At 52.8% G+C, this 27,897-nt stretch overlaps 1 long non-coding RNA gene across 1 annotated transcript; it reads left to right on the top strand.

The window, feature by feature from the left end:
* The first annotated feature begins 525 nt into the window (after positions 1-525).
* LOC140403077 (uncharacterized) lies at positions 526-11,703 on the top strand. The gene is made up of 2 exons (XR_011938244.1): positions 526-620; positions 11,306-11,703. It is a non-coding gene; the product is annotated as an uncharacterized lncRNA (long non-coding RNA).
* Positions 11,704-27,897: the final 16,194 nt, after the last annotated feature.

Below are 27,897 nucleotides of genomic sequence, written 5' to 3'. Positions count from 1 at the left end.
CTTAATTCTGGCAGGAAATTGTAAATAAATAAAAATTAAACTCCATCGGGTTCGCTAACGTCTCCCCTTCAAGGGAGAGAAATCTGCCGTCCTTACCCCGGTCTGGCCTACATGTGACTCCAGAGCCATGTGGTTGACTCTTAAAAGCCCCCCTCTGGAATGGCCCGAGTGCGACGCTCCGTTCCGAGGGGCAGTGAGGGAAAGGAGCAACAAATGCTGCTGTCGCTGGCGACGCCGCGCATCCCATAAATAAATATTTGGTTATAAGTCAAGCGGGAGCTGCTTTTCCTTTGGAGTGCTGCACTGACAATGGGGTGGGTTATCGCCGTGGCGGTCTCTGGGATCCACCTGTGCATAAATTGCCGCGCCTCCCTAAATTGCCCCTTTGCGAGTCAGCTCGCCGAGCCGCCGCAGTCCGTGTCGAGATTGTAATTTTTGTCCTCGCCCCGTCCCGGGGGCCTCCCACCGCGCGGCGGTGAGCGGTGCAGCGGGATTCGCTGAATTGACTGGATGACGTCTGACCGTTTCTCCCTCAGCTGCGACTGTTTGTGCCGCCTCAGGCGTTTGAAGATTCCCGAGGAGCCGATCCGGACCTGGGGGAACACTGGTGCGAAGTCACAGTGAGTAACCGCGAGGATTTTCCTCCCCGTTGCTGATTATCCCCCTTCCTTCATTCAGTTTGTGCCCATCGGAGACGGCAGGGGGTCCCTCTACACCGTCCCCATCACACACTCCCGGGACAGGTACAGCACGGGGTTAGATACAGAGTAAAGCTCCCTCTACACTGTCCCCATCAAACACTCCCGGGACAGGGACAGCACGGGGTTAAGATACAGAGTAAAGCTCCTCTACACTGTCCCCATCAAACTCTCCCAGGACAGATACAGCACGGGGTTAGATTACAGAGTAAAGCTCCCTCTACACTGTCCCCATCAACACTCCCGGGACAGGGACAGCACGGGGTTAGATACAGAGTAAAGCTCCCTCTACACTGTCCCCATCAAACACTCCCAGGACAGGTACAGCACGGGGTTAGATACAGAGTAAAGCTCCCTCTACACTGTCCCCATCAAAACTCTCCCAGGACAGATACAGCACGGGGTTAGATACAGAGTAAAGCTCCCTCTACACTGTCCCCATCAAACACTCCCAGGACAGGTACAGCACGGGGTTAGATACAGAGTAAAGCTCCCTCTACACTGTCTCCATCAAACACTCCCAGGACATGTACAGCACGGGGTTAGATACAGAGTAAAGCTCCCTCTACACTGTCCCCATCAAACACTCCCAGGACAGGTACAGCACGGGTTAGATACAGAGTAAAGCTCCCCTACACTGTCTCCATCAAACACTCCAGGACAGGTACAGCATGGGGTTAGCTACAGAGTAAAGCTCCCTCTACACTGTCCCCATCAAACACTCCCAGGACAGGTACAGCACGGGGTTAGATACAGAGTAAAGCTCCCTCTATACTGTCCCCATCAAACACTCCCAGGACAGGTACAGCACGGGGTTAGATACAGAGTAAAGCTCCCACTACACTGTCCCCATCAAACACTCCAGGACAGGTACAGCATGGGGTTAGATACAGAGTAAAGCTCCCTCTACACTGTCCCCATCAAACACTCCCAGGACAGGTACAGCACGGGTTAGATACAGAGTAAAGCTCCCTCTACACTGTCCCCATCAAACACTCCCAGGACAGGTACAGCACGGGGTTAGACACAGAGTAAAGCTCCCTCTACACTGTCCCCATCAAACACTCCCAGGACAGGTACAGCACGGGGTTAGATACAGAGTAACGCTCCCTCTACACTGTCCCTGTCAAACACTCCCAGGACAGGTACAGCACGGGGTTAGATACAGAGTAAAGCTCCCTCTACACTGTCCCCATCAAACACTCCCAGGACAGGTACAGCACGGGGTTAGATACAGAGTAAAGCTCCCTCTACACTGTCCCCATCAAACACTCCCAGGACAGGTACAGCACTGGGGTTAGATACAGAGTAAAGCTCCCTCTGCACACTGTCCCCATCACACACTCCCGGGACAGGTACAGCACGGGGTTAGATACAGAGTAAAGCTCCCTCTACACTGTCCCCATCAAACACTCCCAGGGACAGGTACAGCTCGGGGTTAGATACAGAGTAAAGCTCCCTCTACACTGTCCCCATCAAACACTCGCAGGACAGGTACAGCACGGGGTTAGATACAGAGTAAAGCTCCCTCTACACTGTCCCCATCAAACATTCCCAGGACAGGTACAGCACGGGGTTAGATACAGAGTAAAAGCTCCCCCTACACTGTCCCCATCAAACACTCCCAGGACAGGTACAGCACGGGGTTAGATACAGAGTAAAGCTCCTCTACACTGTCCCCATCAAACACTCCCAGGACAGGTACAGCACGGGTTAGATACAGAGTAAAGCTCCCTCTACACTGTCCCCATCAAACACTCCAGGACAGGTACAGCACGGGGCTTGATACAGAGTAAAGCTCCCTCTACACTGTCCCCATCAAACACTCCCAGGACAGGTACAGCACGGGTTAGATACAGAGTAAAGCTCCCTCTACACAGTCCCCATCAAACACTCCCAGGACAGGTACAGCACAGGGTTAGATACAGAGTAAAGCTCCCTCGACACTGTCCCCATCAAACACTCCCAGGACAGGTACAGCACGGGGTTAGATACAGGGTAAAGCTCCCTCTACACTGTCCCCATCAAACACTCCCAGGACGGGTACAGCACGGGGTTAGATACAGAGTAAAGCCTCCCTCTACACTGTCCCCATCAAACACTCCCAGGACAGGTACAGCACGGGGTTAGATACTGGGTAAAGCTCCCTCTACACTGTCCCCATCAAACACTCCAGGACGGGTACAGCACGGGGTTAGATACAGAGTAAAGCTCCCTCTACACTGTCCCCATCAAAACACTCCCAGGACAGGTACAGCTCGGGGTTAGATACAGAGTAAAGCTCCCTCTACACTGTCCCCATCAAACACTCGCAGGACAGGTACAGCACGGGGTTAGATACAGAGTAAAGCTCCCTCTACACTGTCCCCATCAAACATTCCCAGGACAGGTACAGCACGGGGTTAGATACAGAGTAAAGCTCCCCCTACACTGTCCCCCATCAAACACTCCCAGGACAGGTACAGCAACGGGGTTAGATACAGAGTAAAGCTCCCTCTACACTGTCCCCATCAAACACTCCCAGGACAGGTACAGCACGGGGTTAGATACAGAGTAAAGCTCCCTCTACACTGTCCCCATCAAACACTCCCAGGACAGGTACAGCACGGGGCTTGATACAGAGTAAAGCTCCCTCTACACTGTCCCCATCAAACACTCCCAGGACAGGTACAGCACGGGGTTAGATACAGAGTAAAGCTCCCTCTACACAGTCCCCATCAAACACTCCCAGGACAGGTACAGCACGGGGTTAGATACAGAGTAAAGCTCCCTCGACACTGTCCCCATCAAACACTCCCAGGACAGGTACAGCACGGGGTTAGATACAGGGTAAAGCTCCCTCTACACTGTCCCCATCAAACACTCCCAGGACGGGTACAGCACGGGGTTAGATACAGAGTAAAGCTCCCTCTACACTGTCCCCATCAAACACTCCCAGGACAGGTACAGCACGGGGTTAGATACAGGGTAAAGCTCCCTCTACACTGTCCCCATCAAACACTCCCAGGACGGGTACAGCACGGGGTTAGATACAGAGTAAAGCTCCCTCTACACTGTCCCCATCAAACACTCCCAGGACAGGTACAGCACGGGGTTAGATACAGGGTAAAGCTCCCTCTACACTGTCCCCATCACACACTCCCAGGACAGGTACAGCTCGGGGTTAGATACAGAGTAAAGCTCCCTCTACACTGTCCCCATCAAACACTCGCAGGACAGGTACAGCACGGGGTTAGATACAGAGTAAAGCTCCCTCTACACTGTCCCCATCAAACATTCCCAGGACAGGTACAGCACTGGGTTAGATACAGAGTAAAGCTCCCCCTACACTGTCCCCATCAAACACTCAGAGGACAGGTACAGCACGGGGTTAGATACAGAGTAAAGCTCCCTCTACACTGTCCCCATCAAACACTCCCAGGACAGGTACAGCACGGGGTTAGATACAGAGTAAAACTCCCTCTACACTGTCCCCATCAAACACTCCCAGGACAGGTACAGCACGGGGTTAGATACAGAGTAAAGCTCCCTCTACACTGTCCCCATCAAACTCTCCGAGGACAGGTACAGCACGGGGTTAGATACAGAGTAAAGCTCCCTCGACACTGTCCCCATCAAACACTCCCAGGACAGGTACAGCACGGGGTTAGATACAGAGTAAAGCTCCCTCTACACTGTCCCCATCAAACACTCCCAGGACAGGTACAGCACGGGGTTAGATACAGAGTAAAGCTCCCTCTATACTGTCCCCATCAAACACTCCCAGGACAGGTACAGCACGGGGTTAGATACAGAGTAAAGCTCCCTCTACACTGTCCCTATCAAACACTCCCAGGACAGGTACAGCACGGGGTTAGATACAGAGTAAAGCTCCCTCTATACTGTCCCCATCAAACACTCCCAGGACAGGTACAGCACGGGGTTAGATACAGAGTAAAGCTCCCTCTATACTGTCCCCATCAAACACTCCCAGGACAGGTACAGCACGGGGTTAGATACAGAGTAAAGCTCCCTCTACACTGTCCCTATCAAACACTCCCGGGACAGGTACAGCACGGGGTTAGATACAGAGTAAAGCTCCCTCTATACTGTCCCCATCAAACACTCCCAGGACAGGTACAGCACGGGGTTAGATACAGAGTAAAGCTCCCTCTATACTGTCCCCATCAAACACTCCCAGGACAGGTACAGCACGGGGTTAGATACAGAGTAAAGCTCCCTCTATACTGTCCCCATCAAACCACTCCCAGGACAGGTACAGCACGGGGTTAGATACAGAGTAAAGCACCCTCTACACTGTCCCTATCAAACACTCCCGGGACAGGTACAGCACGGGGTTAGATACAGAGTAAAGCTCCCTCTATACTGTCCCCATCAAACACTCCCAGGACAGGTACAGCACGGGGTTAGATACAGAGTAAAGCTCCCTCTATACTGTCCCCATCAAACACTCCCAGGACAGGTACAGCACGGGGTTAGATACAGAGTAAAGCACCCTCTACACTGACCCCATCAAACACTCCCGGGACAGGTACAGCACGGGGTTAGATACAGAGTAAAGCTCCCTCTATACTGTCCCCATCAAACACTCCCAGGACAGGTACAGCACGGGGTTAGATACAGGGTAAAGCTCCCTCTACACTGTCCCCATCAAACACTCCCAGGACGGGTACAGCACGGGGTTAGATACAGAGTAAAGCTCCCTCTACACTGTCCCCATCAAACACTCCCAGGACAGGTACAGCTCGGGGTTAGATACAGAGTAAAGCTCCCTCTACACTGTCCCCATCAAACACTCGCAGGACAGGTACAGCACGGGGTTAGATACAGAGTAAAGCTCCCTCTACACTGTCCCCATCAAACATTCCCAGGACAGGTACAGCACGGGGTTAGATACAGAGTAAAGCTCCCCCTACACTGTCCCCATCAAACACTCCCAGGACAGGTACAGCACGGGGTTAGATACAGAGTAAAGCTCCCTCTACACTGTCCCCATCAAACACTCCCAGGACAGGTACAGCACGGGGTTAGATACAGAGTAAAGCTCCCTCTACACTGTCCCCATCAAACACTCCCAGGACAGGTACAGCACGGGGCTTGATACAGAGTAAAGCTCCCTCTACACAGTCCCCATCAAACACTCCCAGGACAGGTACAGCACAGGGTTAGATACAGAGTAAAGCTCCCTCGACACTGTCCCCATCAAACACTCCCAGGACAGGTACAGCACGGGGTTAGATACAGGGTAAAGCTCCCTCTACACTGTCCCCATCAAACACTCCCAGGACGGGTACAGCACGGGGTTAGATACAGAGTAAAGCTCCCTCTACACTGTCCCCATCAAACACTCCCAGGACAGGTACAGCACGGGGTTAGATACAGGGTAAAGCTCCCTCTACACTGTCCCCATCAAACACTCCCAGGACGGGTACAGCACGGGGTTAGATACAGAGTAAAGCTCCCTCTACACTGTCCCCATCAAACACTCCCAGGACAGGTACAGCTCGGGGTTAGATACAGAGTAAAGCTCCCTCTACACTGTCCCCATCAAACACTCGCAGGACAGGTACAGCACGGGGTTAGATACAGAGTAAAGCTCCCTCTACACTGTCCCCATCAAACATTCCCAGGACAGGTACAGCACGGGGTTAGATACAGAGTAAAGCTCCCCCTACACTGTCCCCATCAAACACTCCCAGGACAGGTACAGCACGGGGTTAGATACAGAGTAAAGCTCCCTCTACACTGTCCCCATCAAACACTCCCAGGACAGGTACAGCACGGGGTTAGATACAGAGTAAAGCTCCCTCTACACTGTCCCCATCAAACACTCCCAGGACAGGTACAGCACGGGGCTTGATACAGAGTAAAGCTCCCTCTACACTGTCCCCATCAAACACTCCCAGGACAGGTACAGCACGGGGTTAGATACAGAGTAAAGCTCCCTCTACACAGTCCCCATCAAACACTCCCAGGACAGGTACAGCACGGGGTTAGATACAGAGTAAAGCTCCCTCGACACTGTCCCCATCAAACACTCCCAGGACAGGTACAGCACGGGGTTAGATACAGGGTAAAGCTCCCTCTACACTGTCCCCATCAAACACTCCCAGGACGGGTACAGCACGGGGTTAGATACAGAGTAAAGCTCCCTCTACACTGTCCCCATCAAACACTCCCAGGACAGGTACAGCACGGGGTTAGATACAGGGTAAAGCTCCCTCTACACTGTCCCCATCAAACACTCCCAGGACGGGTACAGCACGGGGTTAGATACAGAGTAAAGCTCCCTCTACACTGTCCCCATCAAACACTCCCAGGACAGGTACAGCACGGGGTTAGATACAGGGTAAAGCTCCCTCTACACTGTCCCCATCACACACTCCCAGGACAGGTACAGCTCGGGGTTAGATACAGAGTAAAGCTCCCTCTACACTGTCCCCATCAAACACTCGCAGGACAGGTACAGCACGGGGTTAGATACAGAGTAAAGCTCCCTCTACACTGTCCCCATCAAACATTCCCAGGACAGGTACAGCACGGGGTTAGATACAGAGTAAAGCTCCCCCTACACTGTCCCCATCAAACACTCAGAGGACAGGTACAGCACGGGGTTAGATACAGAGTAAAGCTCCCTCTACACTGTCCCCATCAAACACTCCCAGGACAGGTACAGCACGGGGTTAGATACAGAGTAAAGCTCCCTCTACACTGTCCCCATCAAACACTCCCAGGACAGGTACAGCACGGGGTTAGATACAGAGTAAAACTCCCTCTACACTGTCCCCATCAAACACTCCCAGGACAGGTACAGCACGGGGTTAGATACAGAGTAAAGCTCCCTCTACACTGTCCCCATCAAACTCTCCGAGGACAGGTACAGCACGGGGTTAGATACAGAGTAAAGCTCCCTCGACACTGTCCCCATCAAACACTCCCAGGACAGGTACAGCACGGGGTTAGATACAGAGTAAAGCTCCCTCTACACTGTCCCCATCAAACACTCCCAGGACAGGTACAGCACGGGGTTAGATACAGAGTAAAGCTCCCTCTATACTGTCCCCATCAAACACTCCCAGGACAGGTACAGCACGGGGTTAGATACAGAGTAAAGCTCCCTCTACACTGTCCCTATCAAACACTCCCAGGACAGGTACAGCACGGGGTTAGATACAGAGTAAAGCTCCCTCTATACTGTCCCCATCAAACACTCCCAGGACAGGTACAGCACGGGGTTAGATACAGAGTAAAGCTCCCTCTATACTGTCCCCATCAAACACTCCCAGGACAGGTACAGCACGGGGTTAGATACAGAGTAAAGCTCCCTCTACACTGTCCCTATCAAACACTCCCGGGACAGGTACAGCACGGGGTTAGATACAGAGTAAAGCTCCCTCTATACTGTCCCCATCAAACACTCCCAGGACAGGTACAGCACGGGGTTAGATACAGAGTAAAGCTCCCTCTATACTGTCCCCATCAAACACTCCCAGGACAGGTACAGCACGGGGTTAGATACAGAGTAAAGCTCCCTCTATACTGTCCCCATCAAACACTCCCAGGACAGGTACAGCACGGGGTTAGATACAGAGTAAAGCACCCTCTACACTGTCCCTATCAAACACTCCCGGGACAGGTACAGCACGGGGTTAGATACAGAGTAAAGCTCCCTCTATACTGTCCCCATCAAACACTCCCAGGACAGGTACAGCACGGGGTTAGATACAGAGTAAAGCTCCCTCTATACTGTCCCCATCAAACACTCCCAGGACAGGTACAGCACGGGGTTAGATACAGAGTAAAGCACCCTCTACACTGACCCCATCAAACACTCCCGGGACAGGTACAGCACGGGGTTAGATACAGAGTAAAGCTCCCTCTATACTGTCCCCATCAAACACTCCCAGGACAGGTACAGCACGGGGTTAGATACAGAGTAAAGCACCTTCTACACTGACCCCATCAAACACTCCCAGGACAGGTACAGCACGGGGTTAGATACAGAGTAAAGCTCCCTCTACACTGTCCCCATCAAACACTCCTAGGACAGGTACAGCACGGGGTTAGATACAGAGTAAAGCTCCCTCTACACTGTCCCCATCAAACACTCCCAGGACAGGTACAGCACGGGGTTAGATACAGAGTAAAGCTCCCTCTACACTGTCCCCATCAAACACACCCAGGACAGGTACAGCACGGGGTTAGATACAGAGTAAAGCTCCCTCTCCACTGTCCCCATCAAACACACGCAGTACAGGTACAGCACGGGGTTAGATACAGAGTAAAGCTCCCTCTACACTGTCCCCATCAAACACTCCCAGGACAGGTACAGCACGGGGTTAGATACAGAGTAAAGCTCCCTCTACACTGTCCCCATCAAACACTCCCAGGACAGGTACAGCACGGGGTTAGATACAGAATAAAGCTCCCTCTACACCGTCCCCATCAAACACTCCCAGGACAGGTACAGCACGGGGTTAGATACAGAGTAATGCTCCCTCTACACTGTTCCCATCAAACACTCCCAGGACAGATACAGCACGGGTTTAGATACCGAGTAAAGCTCCCTCTACACTGTCCCCATCAAACACTCCCAGGACAGATACAGCACGGGGTTAGATACAGAGCAAAGCTCCCTCTACACTGTCCCCATCAAACACTCCCAGGACAGATACAGCACGGGTTTAGATACAGAGTAAAGCTCCCTCTACACTGTCCTCATCAAACACTCCCAGGACATGTACAGCACGGGGTTAGATACAGAGTAAAGCTCCCTCTACACTGTCCCCATCAAACCCTCCCAGGACAGGTACAGCACGGGGTTAGATACAGAGTAAAGCTCCCTCTACACTGTCCCCATCAAACACTCCCAGGACAGGTACAGCACGGGGTTAGATATAGAGTAAAGCTCCCTGTACAGTGTGTTTAGTGTTGACAGTCTTTGAGGATAACGTGGTCCAGCTTGATGGGGAAAATGTAAATCCAGTTTTGTTGAGTACAGAGTGAAGGTTGATGTTGTTTTCAATGTGCCCCAATAATTAGAAACTTCGTGACCTGGGCTGATTCCAGTGTGGGAGTTAAATCTTCAAAAAGAATGGATTGCAGATTTCCTGCGTCCTTGGTAAACAGCAACTTCACTTCAGACGATGGGGTCCTGTTAGAGGTTGCTGCCAATTCCCGGCAGTATAATCCTCCTCTCCGCTGGCCCCTGTATTGTGTCACATCCGTGTGGCTGGGCAGGGGAAAGGCTGGTGATGTGTTTAAACCTCACTCTGATTGCATAACTCTACTCCTTGTCCTCGTCTCTCTCTCTCCTTTCCCCCCCCCCCCCCCCCGGCTGGAAGCGAAGTATGGGCTGGAGCAGGGGGAAATGTTTAGACACATGCAGGTTCCAGATTTTGCCAGAAAGGAGATACAGAGCTTCCCGGTGGAGCCGGCCTCCACATTGCTGGAGGAGGTGCTGACGACAGGGGGACTGGAGAAGGGGGCAGTGTCAGCGGTTTACGGAGCTATTTTGAAAGAGGAGAAGGCACCACAGGAAGGGATCAAAGCAAAGTGGGAGGAAGAGTTGGGAGAAGGTATGGAGGAGGGGTTCTGGTGTGAGGTGCTCCGGAGAGCAAACGCCTCCACCTCGTGCGCGAGGTTGGGGCTGATACAGCTGAAGGTGGTATACAGAGCACACCTCGCGAGGATGAGCCGATTCTTTGAAGGAGTAGAAGATGTGTGTGAGCGTTGCGGGGGAGCCCCCGCTAATCACGTTCATAGGTTTTGGTCCAAAGCAGGAGGATTACTGGAAGGAGGTTTTAGGGTAATCTCTAAAGTGGTGCACGTGAAACTGGACCCGGGCCCCCGGGAGGCCATATTCGGGGTGCGCACCAGCCAGGGTCGGAAACGGGCAAGGAGGCAGATGTTGTAGCCTTCGCCTCGTTGATCGCCCGAAGGAGAGCAGCCTCTCCACCCTGTGCCCTGGCGTGGCGGGGGAGACCTGCTGGAATTCTTGACTCTTGAGACGGTTAAGTTCGAACTGAGGGGAAGGACGGAGGGGTTCTACAATTCATGGGCATTATTCATTATGCACTTTCAAGAACTGGATAACATCGAACATTAGTTGGGGGGGGGGGGGGGGGGACGGTGGTGGTGGAAGAGTTGATGGGAGGGGGGGCTGTGTGTGTTAATGGCGACTATGGGTGATCCCTAATTCCTTTTTGTCCTTTGTGTGAACGTGCGAGCGAATGTCTGGGGTTTGGTGGGAGGATGGGATCGCTGTTATTGATGTGGGGATTGATGTGTTTGTTGCCGATTATTGTTTGTTGTTGGTGGGTGTAAATTTGGGAGAAAATGTGAAAAAAAGGAGGAGAATAAAGAAATATGTTTTGAAGAAAAAGAGACATTGCAATTAGTTGTCCCATTTATGTTAAGTATCCAATAATTGACACTGATCTGTAAAGGGGCTTCAGGTGATGTGATGTTAGAGTTTTGTGCCGAGTCTCTTAAAGCGAAATAAAGGTGTTGGTGGAAAGGAGCAGAACCTTTGACTCTTTATACAACAGCAGCTAAACGTCTGACACCCCTCTTCTTCCCCCCCCCCCCCCCCCGCCCCGCCGCAGGTGAACGGGATCGAGGCCGTCCACATGCCCATGTCGGTGGTGAACTTCGAGCGACCGAAGACCCTGCGCTACAAGGAGTGGCTTCGCCGTCAGCGGGAGGCGGGGGAGAAGGCGGCGGAGCAGGGCGGGGCGGGGGAGGAGCCCCCCAGGGTGACCTGACGGCGGGACGTCCAGGGAAATCGCGGCCGCCCCTCGATTCTGCCTCGTCACCGGGAGCCGGGGGGGGCGACGTCGGACTTGGGATTGGGGCGCCCCTCGGGCAGACGGGCAAGGGTGTCGGTTTAAACCCCCCCCCCTTCCCCTCCACTTCCTACCGTTAATGTGTGCACCGTGGGCTGCGGTGTGAATTGTACCAGCCTTGACTGTAATCGTATTATTAAAGGACTCATTTCAATTGACGTGGGACTGCGGAGCCATGTACAACAATCATCTCCTGCTAGCAATGGACACGTCGACCCTTCCCCTCCATTTCCATACCTTCCCCCCCCCCCCCCCCCCCCCCCCCCCCCCCCCCCCCCCCCGGTCCTGGCACGGGACGTTAGGTTATGTCGTCCGTCCCCCCGCACCCCTTTTTTTACTCCTCCCCTCCATCTCCTTTTACCCTCGAGGGACTGAGTCCTGTTGCCAATTTGCACCGGAGACGCCAATAATGTTGCTCTTTTTAACTGGATACTGATATGACCGTTATTAGTGATGATATTGCTTTTCAAAGTCGCCAGGTACCAGATGATACCACCACAAGGTTTAACCGGATATCGATCAAAGACCGACAACCAGTTAGTTCAAGTTCAATGATAGTTTATTTACACACAAGAATTACTTCGACATGCAACATAAAACACTACGAGCTAAAATACACCTAACACTACAACAACCTGTACTTAACGTCAGGCACCCGGCTTTATGCAGAGGAACAAGGCCTTTGTCCGGATCTTGCGTGGCTGGGTCTGGAGAAGTGGCTTCGTTTCTGCTGGGCTCATCCGTCTGGTAGCGATCGTTGGTCTTGAACTTGTCTTCTGGTCGTGGTGCTGCACTTGGCTTCAGGCGTAAGCCGGGGCAAGAGAGACCGAACACGTGGCAGTGTCTCTCTTTATCTTTCGGGGTTTCGCGCTCTTTGGGGCTATCCTTAGCTTTGGACCCAATAATTCGACAGGCTTCGATCACTGCCTTCGATTTTGGCCAATAAAGGGGCGGGTGCCTTGATGGCTGGACGGGTCCTGAGCGGTCATTGACCTTAGCTGTTTGGGCTTCCTGGGTGAAGGGAGTGGCACCGATGAGTCTGTGTTGATACCTGAGCACAAGCCTTTTGTTCTGGGGAAATGGGCCATTTGGATGCAAATCGGCTGGGGGTTTTCGATCGCGTCTTGTTACCTAGTGGCCAAATATACACTTAAGCTCTGGCTCGTCTGGATCCTGCATTGGCCATAGTTCCCATGAGTCTTTGCAAGTGGCCATATTTCCCTTTGTAAGTGGCCATCCCAGATGGCGACAGTCCTCTGGGAAGCATGCTCTCTTAACGTAACCCTGCAGGTTCCCACTACCCCCCCCCCCCCCCCCCCCACTCTCAGTCAGTCAGCTCTCCAAACGGCCGGCATGGACCCGCCAAGCCCTTGAGCCTGTTCCGACCTGCCCTGTATTCTTTCCCGGGGACGGGGACCGTCGTTTTGGCGAGGCGAGGGTCCCACTCATTGGTGTGTGTGTGCGTGTCCCACAAGCCCCCCCCACCCACCCCCCACTGTGAGCCCCACTTTCCTCCGGAACTTGCCATTGGATTTATTAGTGATTGCCGCATGTCGATTGTCCGGTTTGATCCCCCGTCCCCTTCTCAAAGTCCCTCCAGGCTGGGGAATCGGCTCTGGGCTCGCCAGCGACACTCACATTCCAAAGAAGTCAAAACCTCGTCACTTTGTCCACCCTGTTGAATTCTTTCATGATCTCCTCAAATCTCAGTCAGGATACCCACTGGTCCCTCGTGTTTCTGTCAAAGAACCTAAACTCGTTCATCTGTCCAGTCGTTGGAATCTCTCCGTTCTGGGATTATTCTCTCGTGTCTTTTTCACCCATTCTCCAGAGCCTCAATATGTACAGGACACGCGCAAGCGGGTCTAACCTGAGGTATACGGAGACCAAAACCCGTGTACAGTGTGTCACATGGGGTCTAACTGAGGTATATGGAGAAACAGACCCGTGTACAGTGTGTCACATGGGGTCTAACTGAGGTATACGGAGACTAGACCTGTGTACAGTGTGTCAAGTGGGGTCTAACAGGTATATGGAGACTAGACCTGTGTACAGTGTGTCAAGTGGGGTCTAACAGGTATATGGAGACTAGACCTGTGTACAGTGTGTCAAGTGGGGTCTAACAGGTATATGGAGAACAGACCCGTGTGTCAAGTGGGGTCTAACTGAGGTATATGGAGAGAGAATCGTGTACAGTGTGTCAAGTGGATCTAACTGAGGTATATGGAATCAGAACCGTGTACAGTGTGGCACATGGGGTCTAACTGAGGTATACGGAGACCAGAACTGTGTACAGTGAGTCAAGGTGGGGTCTAACTGAGGTATATGGAGACCAGAACCGTGTACAGTGTGTCACATGGGTCTAACTGAGGTATACAGAGACCAGAACCGTGTACAGTGTGTCAAGTGGGGTCTAACTGAGGTATATGGAGACCAGACCCGTGTACAGTGTGTCAAGTGGGGTCTAACTGAGGGTATATGGAGAACAGACCCGTGTACAGTGTGTCAAGTGGGGTCTAACTGAGGTATATGGAGACCAGAACTGTGTACAGTGAGTCAAGTGGGGTCTAACTGAGGTATATGGAGACCAGAATCGTGTACAGTGTGTCACATGGGGTCTAACTGAGGTATATGGAGACCAGACCCGTGTACAGTGTGTCAAGTGGGGTCTAACTGAGGTATATGGAGACCAGACCCGTATACAGTGTGTCAAGTGGGGTCTAACTGAGGTATATGCAGAGAGAACCGTGTACAGTGTGTCAAGTGGGGTCTAACAGGTATATGGAGAGAGAACCGTGTACAGGGTGTCAAGTGGAGTCTAACAGGTATATGGATACCAGACCCGTGTACAGGAGTCAAGTGGGATCTAACTAAGGTATATGGAGACCAGACCCGTATACAGTGTGTCAAGTGGGGTCTAACTGAGGTATATGCAGAGAGAACCGTGTACAGTGTGTCAAGTGGGGTCTAACAGGTATATGGAGAGAGAATCGTGTACAGTGTGTCAAGTGGGGTCTAACTGAGGTATATGGAGACCAGACCCGTGTACAGTGTGTCAAGTGGGATCTAACTGAGGTATAGAGACCAGAACCGTGTACAGTGAGTCAAGTGGGGTTTAACTGAGGTATATGCAGACCAGACCCGTGTACAGTGTGTCAAGTGGGGTCTAACTGAGGTATATGGAGAGAGAACCGTGTACAGTGTGTCAAGTGGGGTCTAACTGAGGTATACGGAGACCAGACCCATGTACAGTGAGTCAAGTGGGGTCTAACTGAGGTATATGGAGAGAGAACCGTGTACAGTGTGTCACATGGGGCCTAACTGAGGTATACGGAGAGAGAATCGTGTACAGTGTGTCAAGTCGGGTCTAACTGAGGTATATGGAGACCAGACCCGTGTACAGTGTGTCAAGTGGGGTCTAACTGAAGTATATCGAGAACAGACCTGTGTACAGTGTGTCACATGGGGTCTAACTGAGGTATACGGAGAGAGAACCGTGTACAGTGTGTCAAGTGGGGTCTAACTGAGGTATACGGAGAGAGAACCGTGTACAGTGTGTCACATGGGGTCTAACTGGGGTATATGCAGAGAGAACCGTGTACAGCGTGTCAAGTGGGGTCTAACTGAGGTATATGGAGACCAGACCCGTGTACAGTGTGTCAAGTGGGGTCTAACTGAGGTATATGGAGACCAGAATTGTGTACAGTGTGTCAAGTGGGGTCTAACTGAGGTATATGCAGAGAGAATCGTGTAGAGTGTGTCAAGTGGGGTCTAACTGAGGTATATGGAGACCAGAACCGTGTACAGTGTGTCAAGTGGGGTTTAACTGAGGTATATGGAGAGAGAACCGTGTACAGTGTGTCAAGTCGGGTCTAACTGAGGTATATGGAGACCAGACCCGTGTACAGTGTGTCAAGTGGGGTCTAACTGAGGTATATCGAGAACAGACCTGTGTACAGTGTGTCACATGGGGTCTAACTGAGGTATACGGAGAGAGAACCGTGTGCAGTGTGTCAAGTGGGGTCTAACTGAGGTATACGGAGAGAGAACCGTGTACAGTGTGTCACATGGGGTCTAACTGGGGTATATGCAGAGAGAACCGTGTACAGCGTGTCAAGTGGGGTCTAACTGAGGTATATGGAGACCAGACCCGTGTACAGTGAGTCAAGTGGGGTCTAACTGAGGTATATGGAGACCAGACCCATGTACAGTGCGTCAAGTGGGGTCTAACTGAGGTATATGGAGACCAGACCCATGTACAGTGTGTCAAGTGGGGTCTAACTGAGGTATATGGAGACCAGACCCATGTACAGTGTGTCAAGTGGGGTCTAACTGAGGTATATGCAGAGAGAATCGTGTACAGTGAGTCAGGAAAAAGGTCAGGCCCATCCCTCCAACAACCTTGTTCAACGTTCGCGCCTCGTCAGCCTGCCTCCAGACACAGCCCTCCCGGGGTCGGGAAAGACCTTGCTGCTCTCTCACACACTCTCACACACTGTCACGCACACTGTCTCCCGCACACTCTCTCCGCACACTCTCTCCGCACACTCTCTCACACACTCTCACACACTGTCACGCACACTGTCTCCCACACACTCTCTCCGCACACTCTCTCACACACTCTCTCCGCACACTCTCACACTCTCCCGCACACTCTCTCAAACTCTCTCCGCACACTCTCTCACACACTCTCTCACACACTGTCACACACTGTCACGCACACTGTCTCCCACACACTCTCTCCGCACACTCTCTCACACACTCTCTCCGCACACTCTCACACTCTCCCGCACACTCTCTCAAACTCTCTCCGCACACTCTCTCACACACTGTCACGCACACTCTCTCACACACTGTCACACACTGTCACGCACACTGTCTCCCGCACACTCTCTCCGCACACTCTCTCACACACTCTCACACACTGTCACGCACACTGTCTCCCACACACTCTCTCCGCACACTCTCTCACACACTCCGCACACTCTCACACTCTCCCGCACACTCTCTCAAACTCTCTCCGCACACTCTCTCACACACTGTCACGCACACTGTCTCCGCTCACTGTCTCCGCACACTGTCTCCACACTCTCTCACACACTGTCTCCGCACACTGTCTCCACACTCTCTCACACACTGTCTCCGCACACTGTCTCCACACTCTCTCACACACTGTCACGCACACTGTCTCCGCACACTGTCTCCGCACACTGTCTCCACACTCTCTCACACACTGTCACGCACACTGTCTCCCGCACACTCTCCGCACACTCTCACACTCTCTCCCGCACACTCTCTCAAACTCTCTCCGCACACTCTCTCACACACTGTCTCCGCACACTGTCTCCGCACACTGTCTCCACACTCTCTCACACACTGTCACGCACACTGTCTCCCGCACACTCTCCGCACACTCTCTCCGCACACTCTCACACTCTCTCCCGCACACTCTCTCAAACTCTCTCCGCACACTCTCTCACACACTGTCACGCACACTGTCTCTGCACTCTCTCTCCGCACACTGTCTCCACACACTCTCTCACACACTGTCTCCCACACTCTCTCCGCACACACTCTCTCCGCACACTCTCACTCCACACTCTCTCTCCGCACACTCTCTCTCCGCACACTCTCTCACACATTCTCTCTCACACACTGTCTCACACACTGTCTCACACACTCTCTCCGCACACTCTCTCCGCACACTCTCTCACACACTGTCTCCCGCACACTCTCACACTCTCTCCCACACACTCTCTCTCACACACTGTCTCCCGCACACTCTCACACTCTCTCTCACACATTCTCTCCGCACACTCTCTCACACTCTCTCCCGCACACTCTCTCTGCACACTCTCTCTGCACACTCTCTCTGCACACACTCTCTGCACACACTCTCTCCCACACACTCCGCACACTCTCTCCGCACACTCTCTCCGCACACTCTCTCTGCACACTCTCTCCGCACACTCTCTCCACACACTCTCACACACACTCACACACTGTCCCGCACACTCTCGCACACTCTCTCACACTCTCTCCCACACACTCTCTCCGCACACTCTCTCACACACTCTCTCTCACACACTGTCTCCCGCACACTCTCACACTCTCTCTGCACACTCTCTCACACTCTCTCCCACACACTCTCTCCGCACACTCAGCACACTCTCTCCGCACACTCTCTCACTCTCCCTCCCACACACTCTCTCCCACACACACACTCTCCGCACACTCTCTCACACACTGTCTCCGCACACTCTCTCCGCACACTCTCTCCGCACACTCTCCGCACACTCTCTCCGCACACTCTCTCCGCACACTCTCTCCGCACACTCTCTCACACACTCTCTCACACACTGTCTCCACACACTCTCTCCGCACACTCTCTCACACACTGTCTCCACACACTCTCTCCCACACACTCTCTCCGCACACTCTCACACACACTCTCTCCACACACTCTCTCTCTCACACACACTCTCACACACACTCTCACACACACTCTCTCCACACACTCTCTCACACTCTCTCCCACACACTCTCTCCGCACACTCTCTCCGCACACTCTCTCCGCACACTCTCTCCGCACACTCTCTCCGCACACTCTCTCACACACTGTCTCCACACACTCTCTCCCGCACACTCTCTCCGCACACTCTCTCACACACTGTCTCCACACACTCCGCACACTCTCCGCACACTCTCACACACACTCTCACACACACTCTCTCCACACACTCTCTCCGCACACTCTCTCTGCACACTCTCTCCGCACACTCTCTCCACACACTCTCACACACACTCACACACACACTCACACACTGTCCCGCACACTCTCGCACACTCTCTCACACTCTCTCCCACACACTCTCTCCGCACACTCTCTCACACACTCTCTCTCACACACTGTCTCCCGCACACTCTCACACTCTCTCCCACACTCTCTCTGCACACTCTCTCACACTCTCTCCCACACACTCTCTCCGCACACTCAGCACACTCTCTCCGCACACTCTCTCACTCTCCCTCCCACACACTCTCTCCCACACACACTCTCCGCACACTCTCTCACACACTGTCTCCACACACTCTCTCACACTCTCTCCCACACACTCTCTCCGCACACTCTCTCCGCACACTCTCTCCGCACACTCTCTCCGCACACTCTCTCACACACTGTCTCCACACACTCTCTCCCACACACTCTCTCCGCACACTCTCTCACACACTGTCTCCACACACTCTCTCCCACACACTCTCTCCGCACACTCTCTCCGCACACTCTCTCCGCACACTCTCACACACACTCTCACACACACTCTCTCCACACACTCTCTCACACTCTCTCCCACACACTCTCTCCGCACACTCTCTCCGCACACTCTCTCCGCACACTCTCTCACACACTCTCTCACACACTGTCTCCACACACTCTCTCCCGCACACTCTCTCCGCACACTCTCTCACACACTGTCTCCACACACTCCGTACACTCTCCGCACACTCTCACACACACTCTCACACACACTCTCTCCACACACTCTCTCCGCACACTCTCTCCGCACACTCTCACACACTCTCTCCGCACACTCTCTCCACACACTCTCTCACACACTGTCTCCACACACACACTCACACACACTCTCTCTCACACACACACTGTCACGCACACTGTCTCGCTCCCGCACACTCTCTCCGCACACTCTCTCCACACACTCACACACACTCTCTCTCACACACACACACTCACACACACACTCTCACACACACACTCTCACACACACACTGTCACGCACACTGTCTCGCTCCCGCACACTCTCTCCGCACACTCCCTCCGCACACTCTCTCCACACACTCACACACACTCTCACACACACACTCTCACACACACACTCTCACACACACACTGTCACGCACACTCTCTCTCTCCCGCACACTCTCTCCGCACACTCTCTCACACACACACTCACACACTGTCTCCACACACTCACACACTGTCTCCGCACACTCTCTCACACACTGTCTCCACACACTCTCACACACACTCTCTCCGTACACTCTCTCCGTACACTCTCTCCGTACATTCTCTCTGCACACTCTCTCTGCACACTCACACACTCTCTCACACACTCTCTCACACACTCTCACGCACACACACACTGTCACGCACACTCTCTCTCTCCCGCACACTCTCTCCGCACACACTCTCTCACACTCTCACACACACTCCACACTCTCACACTCTCTCACATTCTCTCCACACACTCACTCGCGCTCTCTCACACACTGTCTCCACACACTCTCTCACACACTGTCTCCACACACTCTCACACACTGTCTCCACACACTCTCTCACACACTGTCTCCACACACTCTCTCACACACTGTCTCCACACACTCTCTCACACACTGTCTCCACACACACACTCTCACGCACACTCTCTCTCACACTCTCACACACACTCTCTCACACACTCTCTCTCACATTCTCTCCACACACTCACTCGCGCTCTCTCACACACTGTCACGCACACTCTCTCTCACACACTGTCTCCACACACACACTATCACACACTCTCACTCACACTCTCTCCCTCACATTCTCTCCACACACTCGCACTCTCTCTCACACACTCTGTCACGCACACTCTCTCCGTACACTCTCTCCGTACGCTCTCTCCGTACGCTCTCTCCGTACACTCTCTCCGTACACTCTCTCTGCACACACTCTCGCACACTCTCTCGCACACTCTCTCACACACTCTCTCACACAATCTCTCACACACTCTCTCACACACTCTCTCACACACTCTCACACACTCTCTCACACACACTCTCACACACACACACTCTCACACACTCTCTCACACTCTCCCACACACTCTCACTCTCACACACTCTCCCACACTCTCACACACTCTCACACACTCTACCACACACACTCTCACACACTCTCACTCTCACACTCTCTCACTCTCACACTCTCTCACTCTCACACACTCTCTCACACACACTGTCTCCACACACACACTATCACACACTCTCACTCACACTCTCTCTCACATTCTCTCCACACACTCACTCGCGCTCTCTCTCACACGCGCTCTCTCTCACACACTCTGTCACACACACTATCTCCGTCCACTCTCTCCGTACATTCTCTCTGCACATTCTCTCTGCACACTCACACACTCTCTCACACACACTCTCTCCGCACACTCTCTCACACACTGTCTCCACACATTCTCTCACACACACACCATCACACACACTCTCTCACTGACACTCTCTCACACTCTCACATTCTCTCCACACACTCACTCGCGCTCTCTCTCACACACTCTGTCACGCACACTCTCTCACACACACTGTCTCCACACACACACACTATTACACACTCTCACTCACACTCTCTCCCTCACATTCTCTCCACACACTCGCACTCGCTCTCACACACTCTGTCACGCACACTCTCTCCGTACACTCTCTCCGTACACTCTCTCCGTACACTCTCTCCGTACACTCTCTCCGTACACTCTCTCCGTACACTCTCTCCGTACACTCTCTCCGTACACACTCTCCGTACACTCTCTCTGCACACTCTCTCACACACTGTCTCCACACACTCACACACACTCTCACACACTCTCTCACACACTCTCTCCGCACACTCTCTCACACACTGTCTCCACACACTCTCTCACACTGTCTCCACACACTCTCTCACACACTGTCTCCACACACTGTCTCCACACACTCTCTCACACACTCTCTCACACACACTCTCACGCACACTCTCTCCGCACACTCTCACACACTATCTCCACACACTCTCTCACACACTGTCTCCACACACTCTCACACACTCTCTCACATTCTCTCCACACACTCACTCGCGCTCTCTCACACACTGTCACGCACACTCTCTCACACACACTGTCTCCACACACACACACTATTACACACTCTCACTCACACTCTCTCCCTCACATTCTCTCCACACACTCGCACTCGCTCTCACACACTCTGTCACGCACACTCTCTCCGTACACTCTCTCCGTACACTCTCTCCGTACACTCTCTCCGTACACTCTCTCCGTACACTCTCTCCGTACACTCTCTCACACACTCTCTCACACACACACTCTCTCACACACACACTCTCTCACACACACACTCTCTCACACACACACTCTCTCACACACACACACTCTCACACACACACACTCTCACACACACTCCCACACACTCCCACACACTCTCACTCTCACACACTCTCCCACACTCTCTCTCACACACTCTCACACACTCTCACACACTCTCACACACTCTCTCACACACTCTCACACACTCTCACACACTCTCTCACTCTCACACACTCTCACTCACACACACTCTCTCACACACACTCTCTCACACACACTGTCTCCACACACACTCCCACACACTCCCACACACTCTCACTCTCACACACTCTCCCACACTCTCTCTCACACACTCTCACACACTATCACACACTCTCACTCACACTCTCTCTCTCTCACACATTCTCTCCACACACTCTCTCTCCCACTCTCTCACACACTCTCTCACACACTCTCTCACACACACACTCTCTCACACACACACTCTCACACACACACACTCTCACACACACACACTCTCACACACACACACTCTCACACACACACTCTCACACACACTCTCACACACACTCTCACACACACTCTCACACACACTCTCACACACACTCTCACACACACTCCCACACACTCTCCCACACACTCCCACACACTCTCCCACACACTCTCCCACACACTCTCACTCTCCCACACTCTCACTCCCACACTCTCCCACACACTCTCCCACACACTCTCTCACACTCTCCCACACACTCTCCCACACACTCTCCCACACACTCTCCCACACACTCTCCCACACACTCTCCCACACACTCTCTCACACACTCTCTCACACACTCTCTCACACACTCTCTCACACACTCTCTCACACACTCTCTCACACACACTGTCACACACACTGTCACACACTCTCACTCACACTCTCTCTCTCTCACATTCTCTCCACACACTCACTCGCGCTCTCTCTCACACACTCTGTCACACACACTCTCTCCGTACATTCTCTCTGCACACTCACACACACATACTCTCACGCACACTCTCTCACACACTCTCTCACACACACTCTCCGCACACTCTCTCTGCACACTCTCACACACTCTCTCACACTCTCTCCACACACTCACTCGCGCTCTCTCACACACTGTCACGCACACTCTCTCACACACACTGTCTCCACACACACACTATCACACACTCTCACTCACACTCTCCCTCACATTCTCTCCACACACTCGCACTCGCTCTCACACACTCTGTCACGCACACTCTCTCCGTACACTCTCTCCGTACACTCTCTCCGTACACTCTCTCCGTACACTCTCTCCGTACACTCTCTCCGTACACTCTCTCTGCACACACTCTCACACACTGTCTCCACACACTCACACACACTCTCACACACTCTCTCACACACTCTCTCACACACTCTCTCCGCACACTCTCACACACTGTCTCTACACACTCTCTCACACTGTCTCCACACACTCTCTCACACACTGTCTCCACACACTCACACACTGTCTCCACACACTCACACACTGTCTCCACACACTCTCTCACACACACTCTCACGCACACTCTCTCCGCACACTCTCACACACTGTCTCCACACACTCTCTCACACACTGTCTCCACACACTGTCTCCACACACTCTCACACACTCTCTCACATTCTCTCCACACACTCACTCGCGCTCTCTCACACACTGTCACGCACACTCTCTCACACACACTGTCTCCACACACACACACTATTACACACTCTCACTCACACTCTCTCCCTCACATTCTCTCCACACACTCGCACTCGCTCTCACACACTCTGTCACGCACACTCTCTCCGTACACTCTCTCCGTACACTCTCTCCGTACACTCTCTCCGTACACTCTCTCACACACTCTCTCACACACACACTCTCTCACACACACACTCTCTCACACACACACTCTCTCACACACACACACTCTCACACACACACACTCTCACACACACTCCCACACACTCCCACACACTCTCACTCTCACACACTCTCCCACACTCTCTCTCACACACTCTCACACACTCTCACACACTCTCTCACACACTCTCTCACTCTCACACACTCTCACTCACACACACTCTCTCACACACACTGTCTCCACACACACTCCCACACACTCCCACACACTCTCACTCTCACACACTCTCCCACACTCTCTCTCACACACTCTCACACACTATCACACACTCTCACTCACACTCTCTCTCTCTCACACATTCTCTCCACACACTCTCTCTCCCACTCTCTCACACACTCTCTCACACACTCTCTCACACACACACTCTCTCACACACACACTCTCACACACACACACTCTCACACACACACACTCTCACACACACACACTCTCACACACACACACTCTCACACACACACTCTCACACACACACTCTCACACACACACTCTCACACACACACTCTCACACACACTCTCACACACACTCTCACACACACTCTCACACACACTCCCACACACTCTCCCACACACTCCCACACACTCTCCCACACACTCTCCCACACACTCTCACTCTCCCACACTCTCACTCCCACACTCTCCCACACACTCTCCCACACACTCTCTCACACACTCTCCCACACACTCTCCCACACACTCTCCCACACACTCTCCCACACACTCTCCCACACACTCTCCCACACACTCTCCCACACACTCTCTCACACACTCTCTCACACACTCTCTCACACACTCTCTCACACACACTGTCACACACTCTCACTCACACTCTCTCTCTCTCACATTCTCTCCACACACTCACTCGCGCTCTCTCTCACACACTCTGTCACACACACTCTCTCCGTACATTCTCTCTGCACACTCACACACACATACTCTCACGCACACTCTCTCACACACTCTCTCACACACACTCTCACGCACACTCTCTCACACACTCTCACACACTCTCTCACACACTGTCTCCACACATTCTCTCACACACACTCTCTCTCACTGACACTCTGTCACACTCTCACATTCTCTCCACACACTCACTCGCGCTCTCTCTCACACACTCTGTCACGCACACTCTCTCCGCTCACTCTCTCTGCACACACTCTCACACACACACACTCTCTCCCTCACACACACTCTCACACACTCTCTCACACACACTCTCTCACACACTCTCTCACACACACTCTCTCACACACACTCTCTCACACACACTCTCTCACACACACTCTCTCACACACACTCTCTCACACACACTCTCTCACACACACTCTCTCACACACTCTCACACACACACTCTCACACACACACTCTCACACACTCTCTCACCCCACTCTCACACACACACACACGCTCTCTCACACTGTCTCTCACTCTCACGCTCACACACTCCCTCCACACTCTCTCACACACACACACACACTCACACTGTCTCTCACTCTCACTCACACTCTCACTCACACACTCCCTCCACACACTCCCTCCACACACGCACTCTCACTTCGACTTCAGGAGGCGGGTTTGGTGATAAACCTAGCCAAAAGTGAATTTGCAAAAGCCCAAGTCACTTTCCTTGGCCATACAATCGGACAGGGTCGAATGGTCACACGGGATGTGAAACCAACAGTTATTGAGGAGTTTCCGATACCCTCGCTACAACGGGAAATAATGCGATTTCTTGTCATGAGTGGATTTGTGGAAACGTTTTGTGGGGTGATTGCTCCACTGAACTTGCTGAAGAAACATCGAAAATTTCAGTGGAGTTTCAACATGCATTTGACTGCCTGAAAGCTGTGATAACCAATGCTCCTGCGTTGGAGAATTACAAGGGACTCTGTGATCAGATTGAACTAAAGTATCTGACTTTAAAGAGAAATGCCGAGGCGTAGAGAAATGGATGGATCGTGCAGAGACCTTCTTGTTCAAAGAGACTGTCAATCGAGAAGGATTTCAGTTGGAGGAAGAAGAACGAAAAGAAAATGGACTATATTATTATAGCTGTTTGCGTGTGTTGCTTTTTGAACGAAAAAGTATATTTACTGTGTGCATTTCTTAAAGGATCGCGGAAAGGTAAAAAATGAAACTATCTTGATGTTGATGGGGTTTTTTTTCTTGGGGGGAGGTGTCATGTGAGAGTACCTTTAAGAAATGGGTATTTTTACAGAATAACTAATGGGTGTACCTTTAAGAAATGGGTGTTTATAAATGGGTGTGCATATAAGTACCTGTAGTGAGAGTACCTTTAAGAAATGGGTGTTTATTACTGCAGTGATGTCAGTAATTAAAGGATTACTGAGTGTTGTATTCTTTGGGGGTTGTATTTAAATTGATGGTCGCTAAGAGGTTCACTATGTTTTAAAAAGGTTAACTTGAGTTCATAGAATAAACATTGTTTTGCTTTGAAAAATACTTTTCCATTTCTGCTGTCCCACACCTGTAGAGTGGGCCGTGTGCTCCCCATCCCACAATCTAGTAAAAGTTGTGGGTCAGGTGAACTCCATGATACACTTTGGGCTTCTCTAAACCCTGACCGATAACACCGTTAAGTCTATTTTCATCTACAATAGACCACACGGACCTCTCCCCCCAGTGGTTAGCACTGCTGCTTCACAGCTCCAGAGTCCCGGGTTTGATTCCCGGCTTGGGTCACTGTCTGTGCGGAGTCTGCGCGTTCTCCCCGTGTCTGCGTGGGTTTCCTCCGGTTTCCCACAAGCCCCGAAAGACGTGAATTGGACATTCTGAATTCCCCCTCTGTGTCCCCGAACAGCCGCCGGAATGTGGCGACTAGGGGCTTTTCACAGTAACTTCATTGCAGTGTTAATGTAAGCCTACATGTGACAATAATAAAGACTTATGATTATTCAGAGAGCAATAAATAAAATGTGAGTTTACACGTGTACATACACTCAACATCATCAGTGACGCTCGATGATAATAGACTAAGAATGAACAAAGTGTGTTCCTCACCTATGTAACACTCACGTATATAATTTAACGGACATAAATAATTGCCATGTAAAAACACCTCCATATTTACAATTATAATATTTTAATATATAAAACTTTATATTAAATCTGAGCATACATAATGAGATAAGGCCGTTTGTTATATTTAAGTATGGTCAACTCTTTACTGCGAGGAGGATTTGTCAGTGTGTTCGCTGCTGATGGTTCTATCCAGTCATTCTCAGCATCACAGGCTCTCACAAAGCAGACAGTGGCAGGGATGTCAGTGGAATAGGGCGGGGATGTCGGTGGAATGGGGCGGGGGTGGCGGGGGAATGGGGCGGGGGTGGCGGGGGAATAGGGCGGGGATGTCGGGGGAATAGGGCGGGGGTGGCGGGGGAATGGGGCGGGGGTGGCGGGGGAATGGGGCGGGGGTGGCGGGGGAATGGGGCGGGGGTGGCGGGGGAATGGGGCGGGGGTGGCGGGGGAATGGGGCGGGGATGTTGGAGGAATAGGGCGGGGATGTTGGAGGAATGGGGCGGGGATGTCGGGGGAATGGGGCGGGGGTGTCGGGGGAATAGGGCGGGGGTGTCGGTGGAATAGGGCGGGGATGTCGGGGGAATAGGGCGGGGATGTCGGGGGAATGGGGCGGGGGTGTCCGTGGAATAGGGCGGGGATGCCGGAGGAATAGGGCGGGGATGTCGGAGGAATAGGGCGGGGATGGCGGTGGAATGGGGCGGGGATGTCGGTGGAATAGGGCGGGGATGTCGGGGGAATGGGGCGGGGGTGTCGGTGGAATGGGGCGGGGGTGTCGGTGGAATGGGGCGGGGGTGGCGGGGGAATGGGGCGGGGGTGGCGGTGGAATGGGGCGGGGGTGTCGGGGGAATGGGGCGGGGGTGTCGGGGGAATGGGGCGGGGGTGTCGGTGGAATGGGGCGGGGGTGTCGGGGGAATGGGGCGGGGGTGTCGGTGGAATAGGGCGGGGATGTCGGGGGAATGGGGCGGGGTGTCGGTGGAATGGGGCGGGGATGTCGGGGGAATAGGGCGGGGGTGTCGGTGGAATGGGGCGGGGTGTCGGTGGAATGGGGCGGGGTGTCGGTGGAATGGGGCGGGGATGTCGATGGAATGGGGCGGGGGTGTCGGGGGAATGGGGCGGGGGTGTCGGGGGAATGGGGAGGGGGGTGTCGGGGGAATGGGGCGGGGGTGTCGGGGGAATGGGGCGGGGGTGTCGGTGGAATGGGGCGGG

The sequence above is a fragment of the Scyliorhinus torazame genome, chromosome 26 (assembly GCF_047496885.1).
Source record: "Scyliorhinus torazame isolate Kashiwa2021f chromosome 26, sScyTor2.1, whole genome shotgun sequence".
In the NCBI taxonomy this organism is placed as follows: domain Eukaryota; kingdom Metazoa; phylum Chordata; class Chondrichthyes; order Carcharhiniformes; family Scyliorhinidae; genus Scyliorhinus; species Scyliorhinus torazame.
The sequence above is the reverse complement of the archived record's forward strand: the minus strand, read 5'-3'. Positions and strand labels throughout refer to the sequence as shown.